The sequence below is a fragment of the Rhodnius prolixus genome, unplaced genomic scaffold (assembly GCF_049639745.1).
Source record: "Rhodnius prolixus isolate KJV_2025 unplaced genomic scaffold, Rpr scaffold_5, whole genome shotgun sequence".
Lineage (NCBI taxonomy): Eukaryota > Metazoa > Arthropoda > Insecta > Hemiptera > Reduviidae > Rhodnius > Rhodnius prolixus.
In genome coordinates, this window is record NW_027411624.1 from 28,939,221 (window position 1) to 28,958,928 (window position 19,708).

The 19,708-nt window shown below is 36.9% G+C and overlaps 1 protein-coding gene and 1 long non-coding RNA gene across 3 annotated transcripts in view; one reads left to right on the forward strand and one right to left on the reverse strand.

Annotated features, from left to right (window-relative positions):
• The window catches only part of LOC141458662 (uncharacterized), a 182,285-nt gene that overhangs the window by 157,870 nt on the left and 4,707 nt on the right, over window positions 1–19,708 (reverse strand). The window lies entirely within an intron of this gene.
• The window catches only part of LOC141458656 (uncharacterized), a 567,253-nt gene that overhangs the window by 78,189 nt on the left and 469,356 nt on the right, over window positions 1–19,708 (forward strand). Inside the window, exon 2 of one of the 2 annotated variants that reach the window (XM_074136929.1) lies at window positions 17,044–17,080. The exons of the other annotated variant lie outside the window; for it this stretch is intronic. The gene's annotated coding sequence lies outside the window, so the exon portion shown is untranslated. The remainder of the gene's footprint in view (window positions 1–17,043; window positions 17,081–19,708) is intronic. 2 annotated transcript variants of the gene reach the window in all.

A 19,708-nucleotide genomic window follows, 5' to 3' on the forward strand; every position in this document is an offset into this window, starting at 1 on the left:
GACTGTCTTTTGGGATTCGCAAGGAATAATCCTCATCGACTATCTGGAAAAGGGTAAAACTATTACAGGTGCATATTATTCATCGTTATTGGATCGTTTGAAAACCGAGCTGCAAGAAAAACGCCCACGATTGGCCCACAAAAAAGTCCTTTTCCATCACGACAACGCACCAGCTCCAATAAATAACGCCACCAAATAAATAAATTAAAAAAATTAAGCAACACCAATGAAGTCAATCGAGTGTTTTCAAAATCGGCCATAGGTATGGGAGTTGTTATAAACCTAGGCGCCACGGTAGCCGAGTGGTTAGAGGCGAAGTATGTATTGTGGTACTGGGGTTCGATTCCCGATCTTAGGCCTTGGATTTTATTTAATCGTTAATAAAAGAAAACAGTAAAGTATGTTTGCTAGTCGCCTCCGTCCACGACACCTTAATTTGGTAGTTGGACGTAAAGCCCGCCTGAAAAAATGGGCAATTACTTTAATTTACTTACTTTATTAGGTTATTCTTTGGATTGTTCTTGATATTTTATTTAGTTGTTTTAAAACCACAAAGCCGGGTTTCTAATTAAAAAAAAAGAAGTAAAGTAATCGCCTATTTTTTCTGGCGGGGCTTAACGTCCAACTACCAATTAGGTGTCGTGGACGGAGGCGACTAGCAAACATACTTTACTGTAAATTTCTTTTATTAACCTTTAAATAAAATCCAAGGCCTAGACCAGGAATCGAACCCAGTACCGCAATACATATTAGCTTTACAGGTCTCGCCTCTAACCGCTCGGCTACCGTGGCGCCTATTTCTAATTAAAAATTAGAAATTGGGTCAATTTCTAATTATTCTTGAATAAAAATACTTTGTATTGATATTAGCAGTTTTCTGCTACGAATCGCCTACAAAAATATATCTAGTGCAGATAAACCCAAATTATACAAAGGTAGACTCGTAATTGTACTTATGTTAAACCAGCCATACATCTATGTGATGCGGTATTAGTTTGCCGATATTTTTCATTCCTTGCATAGTTTAATCCATTGAACAAATTACATTACAGTCTCCCTAAGGCTGGAAACATAGTGGAGCGGCGAGCAAAGCGGCGATGATAGCGAAGAGCAAAGCGGCAAAAACAAAAACTAGAAATAGATTGAGTTGCTCTATCTTCGCTTTGCTCGCCACTATGCGCGGTCCCATATGTTAACTTGTGTTTGATTTCGCCGCTTTGCTCTTCGCTATCAGCGCCGCTTTGCTCGCCGCTCCACTATGTTTCCAGCCTAAGGCTAAATATCTTTGCCGCCTGTGTTTCTAAACCACATCCCACAACAGATTGTGTTAAGTACCTAGGGACTGTTCATGGACAAACGCCTAACCTGGAGAATCGCACAGACTCAGACTTAAACGGAAAGAACTGAACAAGACGATTCAAACTTCTCTCTAGTCTTCTTGACAAACGATCGTAACTTTCACTAAACAATAAAAGACTTTTCTACACCATATGATACTCAAACCTGTCAGGACATGCTGAATGGAACTTCAGCATGGAACCTAAGCTTCCAATATCTACAGAATCTAATATTTCTAATCAAAAACGCTCCATTAAATAAAAAATCTGTGCGTACAGTGACTCTGCTATTATATCGGGACTCGAAATTTTACTCCATAAATTTAACCGCCTCTAATCATTTGGAAAGGTATGATATTTACTCTTAAAGAAGAAATGCTTACTTTATCATGCAGGCTTTACGTTCGACTACCAAATTAGGTGTCTTGAACGAAGGCCACTAGCGAACATACTTTACTGTAAATTCATTTTATTAATGATTACATAAAAATACAAGGCCTAGACCAGGGGAATCGAACCTACGAACCAACAATACTTATTAGCTTTACAGTTCTCGTCTCTTACCTCTCGGCTATCGTGGCGCCTACTCTTAAATGGGCAGGTTAAAAGGTTTCTCTTTCGTCCTTTCACTCTCTTTTAATTTTTTTCTATTGAAGTTCATCTAACATCGTATTGCATTATTGGCCACCATATATAAACCATTTATTTGAAATATTTGTTTAAGAAAAATCGAATAAGTGCATTTAATCCTTGAAAAAAAAAAATTGCTGTTGTACAATTCTAAATGTGCAACGTGTATTATTTTTTTTACAGGAAGTCGTTAGCTTTTAAAAAGATTCCTTTTTGCAAAGAGATATTTCCGGTCTGACCACTAAGTTCGATCTTGTTCCACAAGATGGTGCCCAAATTAAATTCAGATTTTGAGCTTTCTGCGTATTTTCAGTTTTTGAACTGATGTTCATTGATTTTTCTAAATCAGTAGCCCTCAAAATAGTTATTTCCTGTGAAAACTCGACGTAATTACTTAAAATACTTTGTATTAATCAAATGATAAGTTCTAGTAATGCATAGAACATTTTCATTGGTTTAAAAAAAAGCAATACAGGAAATTTCAGTGTGTATAAACCAATCGTAGCTTTTAGTCCAATGTACAATGTTCCCCCTTCCCACATAAATACCTCGTCAAATTATGGGAAGCCTCTCTTAAACGTGCTTTGTTTACTGCCATATCGATTTAGGGCAACATAGTAGGTTAGTCGTAAATGTTCGTCTATTTTCGACCTTAATCGGCACAACCACATGGGATTTCATATTTTATTTTAAACTGATTTTCTTCTCTGTTACGGTTTTTCTAAAATTAGATTTTCTTTCTAAATATTCTTGTTGGTTCCTCCTTCATCCAGAACCTTTCCCAAAATGGTTGTTTTTTTTTTTAAAGAAAATAATGAGTTTGTCTGTGAGTGAATGAAATACTAACTAAAAGTAAGCTGTTTACTCTTTGATACCTTAATGGAAACATTTTGTCGGCTTCATGGTAAATATGGATTTCATCAAAATCCATCCACTGGTTACTAAATGATTTATTTTGGGATTAAGACTATAATTTCCTTAATCGATATTCTCTATTTAGCCTTAATTTTATCGATCTACCTACTAGAGTACCCAACTGGTTAAATCATTTCCTTCGTTCATTTTTAGTGGATTTTGAATTATTTTTAAAAGAAGATGTATCTTTAACAGTTGCGTTTTTAAAAGAAGGTGTTAACTTCTCTTTATATTGTTCTTTTTTTTGCGTTTATTTGTGGTACAATCAGCGCGTTGGCGCTATAAGTAACAATGATAGAAGTGAATGGTAGATATATGTGCAAGCGAGTGGAGAAGTTACCGCAGTTATAACACTCCAAAACATTAGACTGTTAGTCACTCTTTTCACTTGAGAGGAGATCACGAGGCCACTGTCTCTTAAGGCGTCTTGTTCGGGTTATCAGGAAGAGTTCTTGAAAAAAGATTTTGAGCTAGAGGATTTATATTAGATTACAGGATAAAATGAAGTTTTCTGTCTCGTGTTTTCAGCTACTTGTGTGACAAAAGGAAATGTTGAGGTCAGTGTGTACTGTGTATAGTCAGGTCGGTGACATAAAATGGAGCGTTTACTGTAGTTAGAAATATTTTAGGCTGAAGAGATTGAATCCTTTGGAGATTGGAGCGTTTGGTTGAACCCCACAGCTCTATTCAATACGCCCAGATGAGTTTCAAAATAGAAGTATAAATCAGTCTTTTGTTGTCCAGAGACACTTTAGATTTATCGTCTAAGAGTCTTTTAAGTAGTCGATAGCGTCTGTTTAGTTCTTATATGTCTAGTTTGGGGATTCCAAGAAAGTCTTCGGTCTAAGTAAAGCCCAAGGTAAGCGGGCAACGTTCTCTATTGGTAGTACGAGGGTCGTTTGAAAAGTCCGTGCAAAAATAAAAACTACTTAATTTTTTGGGGTAAACCTTTTTTATTCTTCAACATAGTCTCCTTTTAGGCTTATACACTTCGTCCAACGCTGCTCTAGTTTGTTGATCCCTTCCGAATAATAGGATTTGTCCAAGTCTGAAAAATAGCCATTCGTTTCTGCAATCACCTCCTCGTTTGAATAAAATCTTTTTCCCGCCAGCCATTTCTTCATATTGGGGAACAAATAGTAGTCCGAGGGAGCCAAGTCTGGAGAATAGGGGGGCTGTGAAACGAGTTGGAACCCTATTTCCATTAATTTTGCGACCACAACTGCTGAGGTGTGAGCTGGTGCGTTGTCGTGATGGAAAGGGACTTTTTTGTGGGCCAATCGTGGGCGTTTTTCTAGCAGCTCGGTTTTCAAACGGTCCAATAACGATGAATAATATGCACCTGTAATAGTTTTACCCTTTTCCAGATAGTCGATGAGGATTATTCCTTGCGAATCCCAAAAGACAGTCGCCATAATCTTTCCGGCCGAAGGAACGGTCTTCACCTTTTTTGGCGCAGATTCCCCCTTGGTAACCCATTGTTTAGATTGTTCTTTGGTCTCAGGAGTGTAGTGATGTATCCATGTTTCATCCACAGTGACGAAACGACGCCAAAAGTCCTGCGGATTCTTCTGGAACAGCTGCAAACCGTCCTTGCAACACTTCACACGATTTGAAAATCACTCGACTTCCTCGATTCAAACGAATGCCAAACACAATGAAATAGACCGATCTGGCTGAAACTTGGTGTGTGTTCTTCCAAGAGATGCTACTAACTAAACATAACCTCGATACGCGCCAGTAGTGCTATCTCTCTGACTTTGCACGGACTTTTCAAACGACCCTCGTATTGTTAAGAAGAAGTTTTGGCAATCTTGTCAGGAAAAACTGGTATTGAGAGAAATGATCATTTTGTAAACATTCCAGTATAAACTGCAGGATACTGAAACATTTCAGCGATTCGACAAATCTGACGATAAATCAACGACCAAAATCACCTTCCCATAGTTGAGATTCCCGTATTCACTGATATTGTTGGATTAATTGTCCCATTAATTGAAAAAGAAAACTCTGCAACAATCAATCCAGCCCCAAATGCATTCGTGAGCGTTGCTTTCCTTACTCTTCTTGATTTAACACTTAAAATTCTCGCTTAATCCCATTGTAAAATAAATTGAATCTTGCAGATAACGTAAGAAAACTTAAACACGAAAACCATAAGTAATCACTTCAATACGTTATTGAAAATCTCTTTTACATCCTCTTTGGAAGGGAATTTGAAAGTAAATAGTGCTTAATCAAAGATAATAAAGAAATGAAACTTACTAATGCTAGTCTAAAGTAAGCTTACTTATATCTCGCTAAATATATAAGATAGAAATGTGCGGAAGAATTAAATCACAGCCAGAGAACATTAATAATGTAACAGTAGTATAGCATTGTTCTCCGCTGTGTACCCTGGCTATTATAAATTTAAATGCTCCCTGTAATGCTATTGTGTCCCACCTTATCAATATTTGCGTCGTATAATGTTTGGCAATTTTTCATTAAAATAAAACAAAATCTGGTGTGAAATATTTAAAAAATTATTATTATTTAAATTCATTAAGTTATCTACAATCTGTATATGCATATATACAATAAGTAAATCAGGAAGGACAAGATTAATTGGTACGTGAACAGTAGGAGAAGAGAAACTACCCAGTGGTAGCACTCTTTACGGGATATAATGATCTTTAGGTCTTCAGACATCAAGGAAGTCGCGGGACCACTGTCGATTCAGTCGGCGAGGTGGATTGTTAGGAGGGTTGTCAGAGGAGGCGAGAGACTGTACAAGAGGATTAGAGCAAGTAGAGAGAGTAGTGTGGAACTTTTGGTATTTAGTCTTGGCGAGTTGGTGTACGAAAGGAATATTAAGGTCGCATGAAGAGTGAGGTTAGCCACCGTAGGAAAGGAGCGTCAGCTATCTGTCGGCAGTAGTTTTGACTGAAATGTTTGTACAGTCCGTACGTTTGTAGGTTTGGCTGAAACCCCACAGCTCTAGTCCGTAAGTCCACATAGTTTGAGGATAGTACTTACTGCATGTTAAGCATTTGAGTTCAATGGGTAATTAGGAACGTCGTCCAAGAAGTCTGTAAAGCAGTTTCGCACGTTTTCTCATTGCTTGTCCTTTTAAGTCTAGTATGTGGGTTCCCCGTGAGTCGTTTGTCTATGTAGAGCCCAAGGTAGCGCACCCAGAGATCTGTACAAGAAAGAGGATTGCTGTTTGAAGAGGACAGGTGGACAGGAGCCCCGCCGGAGAGTATACGTGGTATGCTGGCATTTCTGTGGGTTCATTTTAATCCGCCATTTCTTTGCCAAGGATTCTATTTTGTGTCGTTGTGTCCTGTAACTTGTATGAAGCTGATGAAGGATGTGTATTTGTAGCTAGTATGGCTGTGTCGTCTGCATATGTACAGAGAATTATAAATTTTAAATTCAAATTCACAATTTAAAACTGGGAAAATTGCCCTAAAATAACTTCCCTTACCCATACCGGAACTGAAAATCTAAAAATCTACTTAATTTTAGAAAGTTTTCTCAGAGTTTTCTTGGGGTATTTGAGACTTTTGTTGGGAAATTTTGACAGCAAAATGTCGTATATTTTAATCCCTTTTTGACAGTGTTTTAAGTTTCATTTAATTTTTTTTTGTAATCTACTAAAAATTGAAAAAAAAATTCTATAAATTCAAATACAACAGTTGATAAGTTATAATTATTTATATTAGAAGCGGGTGTTGGTCTAGTGGTCAAGAGCGTGGTTTTGTAAGAGGGAGATCCCCAGTTCGAATCCTGCTTACGACTATTTTATATTTATTAAGAAATATTGTTTATAGTAATGTATGAGCTTCCGTCCCAGTTCACGACACCTAATTGGTAGTTGGACGTTAAGTCCCGCCTGAAATAATAGGCGATTACTTTACTTTACTTAATTATTTAAATTAAATAGGTGTGAAACATTTTTTCCAAATATAAGTTTGACAAAAAGATGTTTTTTTACAAAATGGTATAAAATTAGCTCGTGGACTTAAATTTCTGTATCTTATTTTGCGCATTTAATGAACAGAGAAAGTTACCTTTATTATTGGATAAAATTTTTTAAAAAAACCTTTGGAATAAGCAAGAAATGGGATTTAATGAAGAATTTTTGCTGTTGATAAAATTACAAAGTAATTGGACTACCAAACTTCTTGCATACTCAGGGGAACTTTTAGTTTGATGGTGTTGAAAATTAGAACAAAGTTTTAATTACAATGTAACGCAATTTTTCTATAACGATGATTTCTCTTTTTTTTTTAATTTTGGAATTTTGATTACGTGTATATTTTTGTTTTTTTTGGTTTTGTAAGGTGCGCAACCTCAAGGGTCCTTTGCACCTTCACTATTCTGGAGAATAGACACTTTACTATACAGCCTAATCCAATCTAACTAACCTAGAGGTTGACCTAACTCGTATTTCCTTCTAACCTAACTAACTAATGTTGGGGGTGGAGTACTCGATATTCCTCGCACCCCATAGAGACCTAACCTAAATTTTAAAAAACCTATTTACACAAAATATATATATACACTCATACACTCATCCTAATAAATACATTCGTCCTAATAAATACGTACATTCCTAATATTTACATTCATCCTAATAAATACATTCGTCCTAATAAATATGTACATTCCTAATATTTACATTCATCCTAATAAATACATTCGTCCTAATAAATACGTACATTCCTAATATTTACATTCATCCTAATATATACATTCGTCCTAATAAATACGTACATTCCTAATATTTACATTCATCCTAATAAATACATACATCCTAATAGATATAATCCTATATATAGATTGAGTGGAGTACTCTATATTCCTCTTACTCATTTACAATCCTAAACCTATTTACATTCACGCAACCCATTCATACGCGTGCCAGGGTGCCAATCCCGACACAGACCCACCCGTCCTAGAAAGCAATGGCTCCCGAGAAAGTGCAGGAAGACGTCCTGCGAGACAAGAAGACAACTGTTTGCCACCCCTGCCCCGGCATTGGCCTCCCCAGTTGTGAGGGAATGTTACACTTTTGCCTAGCTCTGGAATATTTGGGACATTCAACCAGGATGTGGCGTACAGTTAAAGGGACGTTGTTACACCCAGAGCAAAAAAGGTGGTTCTTCTCTTCTGAAGGTTACATGTATAATCCTTATTAATACTTGGATAGGACATAAATCCATAAATGGTACTGAAATGGGACTTGAGGGAGAAGACCAACCTCAGCTCACTGGCCCAAAAGTGCTCTTCATCGAATTTCCCAAGGAAAATTTGTAAAACTAGTTTTAGTATTATTATAAAGTAACAATACTAGTTAGAAAATTTCGTGAAAATGCTCTGAATAGTGGAACATAAATGGCTCGGATCTGACATCTAAAATAAAAATCAAATTTAAAGTTTCCGCTTCCCTCTCCCCAAAGTGATGACACTCAAAACGGATACTTTCGCTAATAACGTGTGAATTTCACAAATTCACCTCTTACTTACCTACTATAGTAAGAGAAACTTATAGAGAAGAAAAAAAAACCAGGTACAACTCAGTTTTGAGAGCCAAAATTCGTGCAAATAGCTGAGATTCTTGAGGAACTACAGATCTCAAATATCTAACAATTTTGAAAATCTCCTAGAAATGCAGTGTGTTTTGAAAATCCTCTTAAACTGTAGTGTGGAACCCGAAACTTCAAATAGGAGAAAAAATCAAAACACTGGAATAAAGAAGGTGGGTCTCCATTACATTTACTAATTGTTAACTGCGAGCGGGAGTGTAGCGAGGGGCTGAGAGGACATTACGTAACCCCCTGAGGAAATCTCACCTTGCTTTTTTTAACTCGTATAATTAGAAAAAAAAAAAATTAATGAACTCGCGAAAATTATTTTATTTTTGAAGTTAAATTATGAATTGGGCTTTATTGCCATACTCTAACCTTTTTGAGACGTGGGTCAAATTTTGTTCATTTTTTTTTCTAGTACTAGCTCTTGGGTCACTAATGCCCATTTGCACAAGAGTCAAGTTTAAAAATTTTAAACTGAATATTGTCAAAACCAAACATCTTTAAAATTCAGTTGGCTTAACGGGGTAAAACGGTACGAAACAAGTGCTATGGAAGTCTCTTTTTACAAACAAAACTGAACTAAACCTGAACAAAAGTGTGTTTTATCTGAAGAAAAATCTAAATATGGTTATTTGCTTTGGGTTGTCGATTTTTTTTTAACAAACAAAATATGAGTAAAATTATACATTTTATTTGATATTTTGTAAACACTTTTGCTTTATTTCAAATAGGTACTACAAAAGCATTTGTCGTCATTTGCGTTTTAGAACTGTAATGATCAAACTAAAGGTTATAGATAGCATTTAAATTGCTATTGTGTCAATGCGTGATTGAAAAAAAATACAGATAGAATATAAATTATCGACACAATTGTCTGACCCGCGGGTCATAGGTACGCCATCACTGCTCTAAGGTATAAGGCTTTTCTTAAACAGACGCTTTACTTAGAACCCAAGTCTGAAACGAGAAGGTTGGCACTTGGCACTTACTCAAGCGACTAGTGGACACACGCTCCAAACTAATACCAAACAATAAAATACTATAATCTACACCTAAACTCAATTTGGGAGTACAGCCTCGCCTCGAAGCGTTCACACTCATCTGGTTCGAATCCAGCTGCTGGCCCCCTCAGATTTTTACTCTTCCCTAGGAGCATCTTACAGCTCATTGCCCGATGATGGACTGTGTTTTCTATAACAAGAGATCACTGTCCCTGAAGTCGGCAAAGCTCTAAAAAAAAAAAAAACAACTCCCAGACAACCTCAGATATTAACGCGCCTTAAATTAAACAAATAATAATAATAATTTGGTTATTTTTAATGTAGGACGAACAGTTAAGAAATGTTGATTAAGTTCTGATGGGTGTCGATGCTGAGTGGGTGGGACTAGGTACCGTCTCGAAGTTGGTAATGTCTTTGAAGTGGTTTACCGTGACTAAGTATAAAGATACTTAACGCTGATTGTTTGTAGCGAACAAACTAAATGGTAGCGGTTCTTTTTATGCGATCAACAATACCCGCCATTTTAATTAAACGCCCAAACAGCCGCTAATAAAAGGTAAACAAATGAATTTTGCCTCGCCAATTTGAAATAAAAAGAAAAAGGAAGTATTTCTGAGTGTTACAGAGTGTAGTAGTTTGGTAAGTTGGTAAGCGTGCTGATTATGCAAGCGATTAGGTTAGCAGAGAAGTAAGCTACTAGCTACAATTGCGTCGTCCAAGGTCTTGATTTTCTAACTTATTGCAGAAATCGGCTGTCGCTCAAATCCAGATTTCTCTCGTTCGACTACATTGCTTCTCTGTACTATCCTTTTAGACTGAGTTTAATTTTCTTTTGTACACATCAATTTGCCAAAAAAATAAAAATCCCAATTATTCTTTTAAAGTTCATTGTAAATTAAGATCTATTTGACAGCTGAATTTTTTTTTTTAATTATTTTATTTTTTTCAAAGAACGACTGAAAATTGTCTTTAATTTTTAGCCAATAGGTACTTGGGAACTAATGTTGGTGAAAGTGTGAAGCCTAAAGTTCAACTTGGCATACCTAGCTCCCCTCATTCTCTCGACCCCTCCACTGAGTACGTGTATACTTATCAATCTGTCAGTCTGTATCCTAACTTTACTCAAAAACCAGAAAGTGCAAAAATACTAAATTTTATATTTCCTTTATAACTGCCAATATTAATTTATATTGTAAAATTTAGGTTAGCATTTAGGTTAGTTTATAGTTTAGTTCTTTTAAAGGGGAAAGGAATATCAAGTACTTTCCCCTTGTGTGAAATGTGGTGTGAATGTATTTATTGGCGTGAATGTATTTATTGGCGTGAATGTATTTATTGGCGTGAATGTATTTATTGGCGTGAATGTATTTATTGGCGTGAATGTATTTATTGGCGTGAATGTATTTATTAGCGTGAATGTATTTATTGGCGTGAATGTTGTATGAATGTTTAGGATAGATCACAGTCCGGGGTTGAAAGAAATTTTATAAAAGTATTTCAACCCCTCTAGGTTAATTTTAGACTGTTTATTTTAGAATGTTCAGGAAAATTTGTTAAAAGTACTGCACATTATCATAGTTCTAAGGAAAATAGCCTCCTTATGGTAGGTTAGGTTTATTTATATTCGGCAATAAAACACTTTTGGTCTTGCGTTAATATCTTAAGTTAATGTAAATAGGGGAAGGCACGAATATATTCCACTCTCCCCCTCGTCGACTGGATCGATGGACAAGAGGGGATGAGTGGGATATATACTCCAATATACCTGGGCTCCACCCTACCTTGCTCAGCAAGGTGCAGTATGTGGAAGCCCGAAGGTGACGCGTGCCGACCCAGCTCGAGTGGATAAAAGATGAGAGAAGATTAAAATGATTAGGGGCGCTAATGACCTCAGCAGTCGATGCGCAAAAAAAAAAAAAAAAAAAAAAACTGCCAACGCATGACTCCACAATAAGGTTGTTTGGTCAAAAATCGATCCATCAAAATGAATCAGTTAAAAAAAAATTTGAATTTCCAGATTTTCCTAGACTGGAAGGAGGGGAAAATCGCCTAAAAGTCGTACCGGTGTTTAAATCGTACCTCAATGATTTCAAAACTACTTTTATCGTAATACAAATTGCATCAGTATACAGGGTGTCCCAAGCTATATGGATAACGACTTTTTCTCGGAAACTAAGATAGCTAGAAAAGAAAAAACTTATTAGAATAAGAAGAAAAGTACTATTTTATTATAAATTTTACTCCTCATTAATATTATTATAAATAAGGTGGCCACTGAATCGCCCCCCGTGTCGATAAAACATCATCAGGCAGATAAAGAGATTTCTCGATAGGCAATTTGATGGGCGTGTTATGTCGACTTGGGGGGGGCGTGTTATGTCGACTCGGGGGGCGATTCAGTGGCCACCTCGTTCGCCGCACTTGACACCTATGGACTATTTCCTTTAGGGATACCTGAAAAACAAGGTGATTATTCATAACTTTTTTCTTTCTTTCCTTATTTCTGCTTACCTAAAAGCATTTCTAAATCTAGGTGTATCAGAATCAAGCCGGGATGGCATCTGTAGATGAACTAAAGCAGAGAATAATAGATGCCTGTAACTCGGTTAAAGCCGAATCTATTTCTTTGGCAGTAAGGGACAATTAGCAGGAAAGAGCATGTCTATGCATCTCTAATGGTGGAGGCCATTTCGAGCATAATCTGTAATATTAATGAGGAGTAAAATTTATAATAAAATAGTACTTTTCTTCTTATTCAATCAAAAAACCGTTATAATATTATCATTTTGAAATTTCTTATAAGAATCATGTTTTCATTCATAACTTGTAAAATATCGCTCACAGAAAAAAACCGTTCGAGTAAATTTTTCTTTAAACAAATAGAGGAATCTATTTCTGAAATAAAAACTACACCTTCCCATTTGAAAAAATGGAGCCTGTATCTCGCTTCTGGAAGCACTGAAAAAAATTTACAAATTAAATTTGGATTTTTAACAAAAAACTAAGGGAACACGTATTTTTTAGTTTTTTTTCTAGCTATCTTAGTTTCCGAGAAAAAGTCGTTATCCATGTAGCTTGGTGTCCCCTGTATAGTGTGATACTGCTCGGTTGTACTTATGCGTGTAGGTAGTGGCATCTGCGTTTCAATGAGTTCAGACTGTTTCTGGTAAATAAATTCATTAATAGCCATTTGAGAGTAATTTCCATCTGGGGTGTGGAAGTTCCTAAGGTAAGAAAACACTAGTTAAATGCATTTTGCTTTTTTAGTTTAAGTTTTTTAACTATTTGTGATTTGTTGCCCCTTGCAGTTTTGTGAAGATTTTTTTTCAAAATAGTTTTGGGGATTTCATTAACTGACATACACGCTGTGTCTCATCTCGTACCCACTTACGCTTCCTAAGTCGTACCAACGGTGGTACGACTTAAGACCCGGCCGCAACAAAGTTTGTTTCCTTTTCTGGCGTAACTGTTGAAATACATTTTGAATAACTATGGGGCTAGGTAGATGAGTACACAGTCTATAACCATTGAACCGATCTTTTGTTAAATCACTTAAGAGTTATTATAACGGAACCTCATCAATTTGGTAAGAAACAATCCTGGCGAAACAAAAAAACAAAGTACCGTTTCGGATTTAATGGGTAAAGCATACCCAAAAATCTGTTCGTACAGATATCCGCCATATACGGTTATAAATCTACAGGATGTGGCCACGTATTTCGGGGGGGGGGGATGAAGACTTCTCTGCTTCAATGATAGATAATGAGGACTCCTTGTCCAAACCAACTCCCTAAGAGAGAATATTGGAACTGAAGAAACTGAAAGTCCATCAGCCGAGACCCACTTCCGTCGACCTCTAGAACTAACACCTACACAAATCGTGGACAAATACAGGAAATTGAAACACTTCACTGTCGATATTATTGTCTCAAGATTCTGAGAGCCAACTTATCACCGTCACGACTTCGAGTGAAATAAAGGCAAATTTAAATTTGCTGGCGCCCCCCCCCCATTTCCACGTCCAAATAAATTTATTTTAAAATAAACCATACATAACAAGGCAGTTTTTTTAGAGTAGAGATTTCTATTTTGAGAAATCGAATTCATTTTTTTTACAAGTTTAGTTGTTTTCTATCTGAACTTGAAACATGTGTTTATTACACATGGCATAATTTATTGGGTTAGTACGATTACAGATCTGAAAAGAACATTGGTGGCCTAACTGATTGATTTACGGGCAATTAGTTCCTACCAGGTCAACTCAAGGCTGGTCTGGGACTGTCTGGGTGCCCTGAAGGAAATTAGTGACCAAAATAAGGTCTTTCTGGTTTGGGTACCTGGTCATTCAGGATATAAAGGAAACGAAGTGGCAGATTTATTGGCCCGGGAAGGCTCTGCGGGACACTTCGTTGGCCCGGAGCCCTGTTTTGGGGTTTCGAAGTGTGTCAAGACTGCGGCCATTAATTTGTGGGTGCAGAGTAGGTCTCAGGAGTGGTGGCTCGCCACCACTGGACAGAGACAGGCGAAGGAGTTCATCAGAGGCTATTCGCCGAGGCTGACTGCAGAATTAATCCGACAAGGCCGGGGGGGGGCTATAAGGATAATTGTAGGCTTATCAACTGGCCACTGCAGACTCAGAAAACACTTGCATCGCATAGGGCCTGACAGATGATAACCTCTGTAGGTTCTGCCAGGAAGAAGAGGAAACTGCACTGCACGTGTTGTGTCAGTGTGAAGGGCTTGTATGGCTAAGGATGTTACTTCTCGGGGAGGAAAAACCAAGGCCTGAGAAGCTTTACCCAGGAGTCACTCTCCAGAATTAAGAGTCTAATTAAACGGACGGGTCTGGAGGGTGAGCTCTAAAGTCGGGGAGCCACAATAGATCCAAAGGGGTCGCAGTGGCGTAGGCCTTGAGGCCGCCCTAATTTAATCTAATCTAATCTAACTGATTGATTCCTTTATTTGCGCTCTACTCTCCATACAGTCTTTTAACTCCCGCAGATTGAACCAATCAAGCTATGAGCGTAAATATAAAATAACCCTTCACCTAATTAAGCGCTTGAGCATAGTGCAGCGTGCAGCGTAAATAAGTCGCAAATTTCATTGGTAATTTACACGCTAACTGAAAATAAACAGTAAATCATTTCATACTTAATCTTAAATATTCTTGTTTAAGTGCATTTTTCTTATATTTTATAAAAATTTCTTTACTTTTCTCTGTCAGCTTTTCATTTCATGCAATTAATCTTTATGAATGTTTTATGAGAGCTTTCATTATCATAAATCTTTGTAATGAACGCAGTAAATAAAGTTAAAGAATACGTTTTGTTAAAGATAAGTTTTATAAATTTATTTTTTAAGTCCTTGGACATTATAAGCGACTTCTATCTCTACACTACTTCTTTTTTTTTAAAAAAAAAGCTTTATTGTTCAATTTTTTTTTGCTTCTAGTGAAATGACTTTATACGCGAGAAAACTAACACAAAGTTGTGTAAGTGGAGAACAATGGATCCAAGGCCGTCTTTAAAAAAGATTTGCTAACAAGAATGATTTGTTTGTGTTTAAAAAATAAATAAATAAAGATTAAATTGCAAAACGAAATTTGCAACTACTTTATTTTATTATTTAATAATTTTATTTATTATATTCCAGTTGATGGCAGTTGTTATTGTTAATAAAATTAACGAGTCAGTGAATTGTATGAATAATTTATGGATCATTTCTGCATTTATTGTGGAAGAAAAATAAACAAATCTGATGTTTATTAAGGTTCTACGAGGGTCGTTTGAAAAGACCGAGCAAAAATAAAAACTACTTAATTTTTTGGGGTAAACCTTATTTATTTTTCAACATAGTCTCCTTTTAGGCTTATACACTTCGTCCAACGCTGCTCTAGTTTGTTGATCCCTTCCGAATAATAGGATTTGTCCAAGTCTAAAAATAGCCATTCGTTTCTGCAATCACCTCCTCGTTTGAATAAAATCTTTTTCCCGCCAGCCATTTCTTCATATTGGGGAACAAATAGTAGTCCGAGGGAGCCAAGTCTGGAGAATAGGGGGGATGTGAAACGAGTTGGAACCCTATTTCCACCACAACTGCTGAGGTGTGAGCTGGTGCGTTGTCGTGATGGAAAAGGCCTTTTTTGGGGGGCCAATCGTGGGCGTTTTTCTTGCAGCTCGGTTTTCAAACGGTCCAATAACGATGAATAATATGCACCTGTAATAGTTTTACCCTTTTCCAGATAGTCGATGAGGATTATTCCTTGCGAATCCCAGTCAGACAGTCGCCATAATATTTCCGGCCGAAGGAACGGTCTTCGCCTATTTTGGCGCAGATTCCCCCTTGGTAACCCATTGTTTAGATTGTTCTTTGGTCTCAGGAGTGTAGTGATGTATCCATGTTTCATCCACAGTGACGAAACGACGCTTAAAGTCTTGCGGATTCTTCTGGAACAGCTGGAAACCGTCCTTGCAACACTTCACACGATTTCGTTTTTGGTCAAGCGTGAGCAATCGCGGCACCCATCTTGCGGATAGCTTTGTTATGTCCAAATGTTGATGCAAAATATTATGTACCCGTTCATTCGAGATGCCCACAGCACTAGCAATCTCACGCACCTTCACTCTTCTGTCATCCATCACCATATCATGGATTTTATCAATGATTTCTGGAGTAGTAACCTCAACAGGGCGTCCAGAACGTTCAGCGTCACTTGTGCCCTTATGGCCACTCCGAAAATTTTGAAACCACTTATAAACTGTTCTAATCGAAGGTGCAGAGTCACCATAATGTTTATCAAGCTTCTCTTTAGTCTCCTGAGGCGTTTTGCCTTTCATAAAGTAGTGTTTAATCAACACACGAAATTCTTTTTCGTCCATTTTTTGAAAATCACTCGACTTCCTCGATTCAAACGAATGCCAAACACAAAGAAATAGACCGATCTGGCTGAAACTTGGTGTGTGTTCTTCCAAGAGATGCTACTAACTAAACATAACCTCGATACGCGCCAGTAGTGCTATCTCTCTGACTTTGCACGGACTTTTCAAACGACCCTCGTAATTCACAAATTCGGTTCAAACTCCTGATCGTTTAAGTTATAATTAATTCTTATCATCTTATAAGGGGTCTACCCCATCATCTCTCACAGAATTAACCTTAATGGGATTTTTAGGGCAAATGTTTCAACTGAATGCTCTAGATTTAGGCGATTAAATAAACTAGTAAGAACCGTTTGCGATTTATTTTTTTTATAAAATATAAAATTTTATATTTTAGGCACAAAGGATGTGAGGAATATGAAGGAACCATGTCCATTTTGGGACATAATAGCGATAGTACTGACGTGTAAGCGATTATTAGTTAGCGTAAAGCTAGATAATAGTCCAAACAATAGAGGTACGCTGATTAGACTAGTCGAATCATGTTTGAAGTGATGGCTAGACGTATAAGTTAATGCCTAAAACCAAAATGGGTAAAGCCAGAAAAATAATAAATACATTATTTCTATTAAATAAAGTATTATTTAAATTTCACGGTTACGTAGTATTTTTAATAATATTATTATTGTTCTTTGTTTTGCAGATGAAAAGGATTTGAAATTAAAGAGAATTTTAGAACGGTAAGTTGGATAAACTGTACTATATTTTATTTTAATCGATTCTAAACCTGCAAAATTATCACGAAAGATTGATACAAATTAAAGATATGTTATATAATCGAAAAATCATTGTCTTTAAATTGTAAATAATATAACAAAAATAAATAACTGTTTTTTTAAAAAAAAAAAAATTATTAATAATCCATTTTAAGCCGATTTAGTTTTTATGCCGGCATAAACGCTAATGACTGAGCCAATTAACTCTCCATACTGTGACGAAGGGGGAGCTAAAGTTTAATACGCTACAACAAGCAAGGAGGAGGTCCCTTTGAAGGGCTCGCAATAACCTTGGAAGTGATAACGAGTATATAACGTATTGTATTACACAGTGTTTTTCTATTATCTGAATTCTATAGTGTTCATAAATTTTTGTAATTAAATTTTCTCAGCAGAATTAAAACTAATCAAAAACTTCTTGGAAAAAAGATGAGGGAGTGCTGAGTGATGTCATCTGTTCGCCAAGACATTCTGAAGGTGAATGAACTGTCGAAACCAAAATCGGGTTCAAGAAAAACCTGATGTGATCACAAGCAGACCTATTCACGAAGTTTTATCAAGCAATTGTTAGCTTTGGCTTCACTGTAATAGAAATGTAATTGGGCTTCATTACAAATTCACTGAAATAAACCTATTTTTCAAGGAAATAAGATGGTGAAGGAACCCCTTCTTAAAATCAAGTTTCATGACAAGAATTCCAAACGAAAAAGAATTCTAATGGGGTTTTAATTGAATAGAATATTTAAAGGCGCGTCAATATCTCAGGTTATTGGTGCCCACAGCTTTTTACAGTGCACTGCCGGCCTCCGGACAGTGTTCTCTCGTTACTGAAAACACTGTCCATCACCGGTAAGTGAGCTAGAACCGAAGCTACTAGGAAGAGAAAATTTAAGGGCCACAACAGCTGGATTCGAACCCGGGATCTCCGCGTGGGAATCCAACACGCTAACCGCATAGCTAATCCCTTTCCAATCTTGATTCAATTAAAACCCTTTCAGTGTTATTTAAAATCCTTGTTTAAAAAAATTGATTTTATTTCCTTCAAAAGTAGGTTTATTTCAGTGAACTTGTAATGAAACCAAAATACTTTTCTTACAATGAAGCCAGATAAACAATTTGCCTAATTAACATTCGAGAATAGATTTCATTTTTTGCTTGATGTTTCTGACAATCGAGTTAAAACAATGACAATGTCAGCAAGCCTTGTCAAAAGCTGAGTTGTAACTATGATGGCATTAATTGACCTAGCCTTGTCTACTCTAAATGCAAGCAAACTAAACTAGACAAAACTTGTAGTCGTCATCCGACAGTTCTCACGTTAAATTTGACAAATTAGACTTTATAAAACTTCCTAAATGATTCTTTTAATAATATAGCATTATAAAAAAAATGCCATATTAAAATCACGTAAGTTTTCTGGTGTAGGAATTAAAGGAGTGTAGCAAAATTAAGTCTGTCGAAAGAATGCAGAAAGGCCCTAGAACTAATGGCTCGGCACAATAAAGTTCGGTTAGAATGGGTGCCGGGTCATGTGGGGATTAAGGGGAATGAGACAGCTGATCTACGGGCCAGGAATGGAGCTAACACTCCTTTCATCGGCCCGGAGCCTGTCCTGGGGATCACCAAGGGTGCAGTTCGTGAAGCTCTCAGAGATTGGATCTGGAGAGGACATGAAAGGACTTGGGGTCACACACGGCAAGAGTATTATGCCCTTGTTGTGCAAACAAAGAACCAAAGTGACTCTAGGCTTGGGCAGGAATCAGATCACTCTGATTACGAGCCTATTCACGGAGCACGGAAGGTTCAGAAAGCACCTGCACAAATTAGGGGGCTTATTAGCTCGGAACCGTTGTGCAGATTGTGCCAGGAAGAGGAGGAAACGGCCTCTCACCTGTTATTCGATTGCGTTGCAATCGTGCGACTGCGCTACGACATCTTTGAGACTTTGAGACCAAAGGAGATTATAGCCCAGAAGGAACTGGTAGGGAAAGCCCTCAACCTTCTTAGAAGTGGAGGTTTCACCTACTAGGTTTAGAGGGAAGGCACAATAAGCCTCTTGTGGCTGCAGTGCCGTGGGGTATAGGTCCCGTCCCGCCCGTCTAAATCTAATCTAAGTCTGTCAAAAAAGGCGGTAAAATTTTATTTTTACAAGAAATAATTTATCGTTTCTTCTTGTTGATTTTCGCGATATTGTCCAAGTTTTCGAAATCTAATTTCCGCCGAAAAATATCCACTAATTCTAAAAGAATTTTTTGCTTTTATAAATTGCTGGAATCTAACCGAGAATTTAATGTTAAACCTTTGGTTTCTAAATTATTTATTCATTCAGTTTGCCATTATGCTTTGGCCTTTTTATGCTTTAAATTATTCACTAACATGTGCATGTTTAGACATGAAAAAAATTTTAATCCGTTTTATATAACGTAACAAGAGATTTAATTTTATTGTAGATGATAAGATGGTTCAGTTAGCGCTGTGTACTGGTGAAGTTTTCGCTCAATTGTACTAGTGTAGATCGATCTCCCTTCATCCGACCTTCTATCTCACTTCATTGCTTAAAGAAGAAGAACAGTTTCGTGGAAGTAGAGGAAA